This window comes from Hibiscus syriacus, unplaced genomic scaffold, assembly GCF_006381635.1.
Source record: "Hibiscus syriacus cultivar Baekdansim isolate YM2019G1 unplaced genomic scaffold, ASM638163v2 tig00112215_pilon, whole genome shotgun sequence".
In the NCBI taxonomy this organism is placed as follows: Eukaryota; Viridiplantae; Streptophyta; class Magnoliopsida; order Malvales; family Malvaceae; genus Hibiscus; species Hibiscus syriacus.
Genome location: NW_024063268.1, coordinates 3,414,617 through 3,419,393, shown reverse-complemented (window position 1 = coordinate 3,419,393; position 4,777 = coordinate 3,414,617).

Here is a 4,777-nt window from a genome sequence, read left to right as displayed (position 1 = left end):
GGTTTGGTTTTTTTTCCAACTTATTTTTTTATCTTAGTACTTTAAGTTCTTTTGTTTTACCATTCTTTGTTACTCTACATTATCTAACGCATTTTATTCTTGTGTTAGTAGGATTAAAAGAGTTTGCATACTTCTTCTTCCTTGCATTCTCGTTCAATTGGAGTCTTAGCCTTCTTTGATTTCTTAGAGCTACTAAGTTGTTTTCATCTTTGTTAGAGATTGGACTTCGATACGAACATTGTGAGACTTCTTGGTAAGAGAGTTTTAAAGAGTATAAGATCGATTAACTTGTCTCTCGGTGTGTTACTTCCTTGGAGTGAATTGTAAGGTTTATTGTTTCTTTGATTATTCTTTTTTTCCCTTTTACACATTGTTCTTTTTTTAGTGTTGTGACTTTTCAGGATGGTAAAAAACGAAGAAGTTGCTGAGGCCATACAAACCCTCATGATAGTTATTCAACAATAAACGACAATGCTTACTGCTCTACAATAGCAAACAATGACAATGCAAACACAAATGGCTAATCTTACCATGGAAAGACAACAAGTAAATTTGAATGTTTATAATCCACCAAGAGAAGTTGCAGGAGTTGAACAAATACAACCTAGACGTGCACAACCTTGACTTCAAATGCCGAAACTTTTTTCTAAATCGATATTAACAATTCCTCATTTCAAAAGAACTTATGATACGGATGGTTACATTGATTGGGAAAGCAAAGTTGATCTTATGTTTTCCTACCACAATTGTCTACTGGAAGAACAAGTACACTCATCACCATGGAATTTTCAGAATATGCTCTTACATGGTGGATGCAAATAAGAAAGGCTATTCAAGAACATTGAGTGCAAGCAATTAACTCATGGAGAGCACTTCGAATAGTTATGAGAGACCACTTTCTCCCGAAACACTACATCGTGATGTTAAACGACGACTTCAAAGACTACGACAAGGTAGAAGTTATGTCGAAGACTACTACAAAGAGATGTAATCGCTAATGAATCGTGCTAACATCAATGAAGAAGATGAAGACACAATCATAAGATTCGTTGTTGGCTTGAACCCGAACATTGTCGATCTTCTTGATTTACATGGTTATGAAAGTGTTGGGATTTACAGAAGCTCGAATTGACAACTGAAAGAGTTCGCCAAGAGGGGCCGGGACGGTTCTTGTGTTTAGGGAGTAAGGAGATTGAAAGATAGGAAATTTGCACAATGATTTATAGTGGTTCGACTTCTCAACCAAGTCTACATCCAGTAGCTTAGCTCCTCACTAAGGATTTTCCAACAAATTCACTAATTTGTTCTTTCTTTTTTAAGGACAAAGAGATAACCTTTACAACTCCCTAGTTTTTCATAGTCTAAACTAGAATTGTATCATTAGCTTTTAAAGGGCTCATCTAGAACCTTTCCTTTTACAAAAAGATAAAATAAGTAAACAAAAAAACCTCTCAAAGGTAGGATGTTTAAAAATTTAAGCTCACAAGAACACAATATTTACAAGAGAATAGAAAAACAAGATTGAAAAACTCTTCTATTGTGTTTGAATGCTTGGATAGGTGTTCTCTATCTTCTTCAAGTGTCTTGAACTTGTATTTATAGCTTGAAATAAGTTTGAAGTCGTATATAGCCGTTGGTGATGTTTTGGAGCCGTTGGGGATTCATTTTCTACAAAATAAAATTGCCCAAAACATGTAGTATCGGTACCCCTTCAATAGGTATCGGTATTACCTTTGTAATATTTGAAAATTTTGACCGTTGGGCTTGATTTTACTGTAGCAGTATCGATACTACTGTAGAGGTATCAATACCCATTTTGCATTCTGGAATTTTTGAGCATCGATACTGATCATTACTGTTCACACAATATCGATACTATTCATACATTATTGATACTATTCATACATTATTGTTGCTATTCATACATTACAATACTATTCATAAAAAACTTTTTTGTGCTAAATTCCAAATTAAATAGAATTTGAATTATTTTTGTAAACTTTTAAAACTTTGAATAAATTCAATTCAAGTCTAAAAATATTTTGCCATAAATTGTTATATCAAAACATAGTTCAACAATCTCCCCTTTTTTAATATAATAAAACATTTGAAAAATTGTTTTTGGTAAAACTCCCCCCTTAATAAAATATTTAATGAAAAAAAATATCAATTGTTGGAAAATATGTGAAAATGTTCAGCTCCCATTTTTCATTAAGAAATTGAATTTTTCAAACCATACTTCTCCTATTTTTTGTTATATAAAAAATAATTCAATCTTTAAAGTTCTAAAATAACATATGGAGAGTAAGTGTTAAAATCATTTGAAAAATCAAAGCTCTCCCTCAATAAGTGTATTTCAAACAAAATTTGACTTTAAAATCTTGACACTTAAAACAAAATTGAATTTCAACAAAGAATAACAAACATATTAGAAGCATATGAAATTCAATATATCCAAGTCTAAAATACTTTATGCAATATCAATTGTTGAAATTAAGTGCATATGCATAAAGTTTTCCAAAAATGTTATCCATTTGAAAATTTTGATATCAATTGTTAGAGAGATATCATTTACATTTTAAATCATATGCATAAACATTCAAATCTAGGTCAAAAATTAAAAGTTATAAAATCAAAACATTTTAAAAAGTTGATATCAATTGTTAGAGATATATCATATGCATTGAAAATCAATTTTGACCAAAATTCATTATGATTAATGTACTTCTACTCCTTCCACTTCTTCTTCTACCCCACCTATTGTCGTGATAAAGAAAATATGAATGAAAAGCCTAGTGGCTAATAAAGACATGATCGAAAACCCTAAAAAGTCCTAAAAAAGAGATATCTTATGCCAAATGCAAAGGATATGGTCATGTCAGTCGTGATTGTCCCAGTATGAAAAATCTTGTAATTCAAGAAGATGATGATTATTCTGAATCGAATACATATTATCCTGAACCTATTAAGAAAAATGCACAAGTGGATTCAGATAGTGATGTCTTTGATGGAAATTGCTTGGTAATTAGGCAAACCCTGAGCATACAAGCAGTGTTAATGTGATAACACAAGATGTCAGATAAAAGATAAGACATACTCTTTGATCATCGATAATGGAAGTTGTGTTAATATGATAAGTAGTTTTGTGGTGGACACATTTAATTTTCCTTGTCAACAACATCTAAAGCCATATTGTTTACAATGGCTCAACGAGAATGTTGAACTAAAAGTCACTAAACAATGTCTTGTTAATTTGAAGATATGCAAGTATTGTGATGATGTGTGGTATGATGTTCTTCTGATGCAAGCATCTCACATTCTTGTGAATACCATGGCTATACGACAATGATGTTACCTACTATGGTAAGACGAACAAGTATTCTTTAAACATACATGTCAAACCTTACAGTCTTAGGCTGATGTTACCAAAAGATATACTATTGGATCAAAAGAGAATTTGTGAAAAGGTTGAGAATTTCAAAAAATAGACAAAAGTAAAAGAGGTCATAACCCATGAAAACCAAAACAAATGACCCAAGGGAGGTGAGTGAACATAGTTGTGAGAAAAAAGAGTTTTACAAAAGAATTGAGAGAAACCATTTGTCAAAACACGCCGTGTATCCTCATCCATTTCAAAGAATCATTTTTTTATTTCTAATAATCTCACAAGTTTTGCCTAGTGTATTTTCTTCACTTTTGCAGGATTTTGCTGATGGTTTGAGTGACCCTCCAAATGGTTTACCATCTACAAGAGGAATTGAACATCAAATTGACTTAATTTCGGGTTCATTGATTCCTAACCGTCTTGCTTATCATTGTAATCCCGAGGAAACAAATGAGTCGGAACGACAAGTTGAGACATTGTTACAAAAAGGCTACACCCATGAAAACCTTAGTCATTGTGCAGTTCCAGTCATCTTAGTTCCGAAGAAAGATGGCACATTCTGAATGTGTGTAGATTGTCGAGCTATCAACTGAATAACAATCAAGTATAGGCAACCTATTTTACACCTAGATGATATGTCAGATGAGCTTCATGGAGCATGTATCTTCACAAAGATAGACTTGAAAAGTGGTTACCATCAGATCCGAATGAAAGAAGGTGGTGAATAGAATACATTTTCAAGACCAAGTTTGGTTTATACTAATGGGTCGTTATGCCTTTTGGACTCATAAACGTCCCAAGCATATTCATGAGACTGATGAACCACATCTTAAAGAAGTTTATAGGCTTTATAGTAAGTGCACAAGGAATCCATATCAATGACAAAAAGGTGAAAGCAATACAAGAATGGCCCACACCATCTTTCATAACTGAGGTAAAATCATTTCATGGCTTAGTAAGCTTATATCGTTGTTTTTTTTAAGATTTTTCTACCATTGTTGCACCTTTAATGGAAATCATAAAAAATTCGGTTAAATTCAAATGAGATTCACTACAACAAGAAGCCTCTGAACTTTTAAAAGGTAAGTTATGTTATACCCCTATTCTTCGTCTTCCCGATTTTTCTAACACCTTCGAACTAGAATGTGATACTTCAGGTATAGGCATAGGCGTATTTCTCATTTAAGAAAAATAATTTATCGCTTACTTTAATGAAAAGTTAAAAGATGCACAATTGAATTACTCCACCTATGACATAATTTCTAGCATTAGTTCATGCACTCGAAGTGTGGCAATACTATCCTCTTCCTAAAGAGTTTGTCATATATACGGATCATGAATCATTGAAGTGGTTAAACGAACAAGGTAAGTTAAACAAATGACATGCTCGAT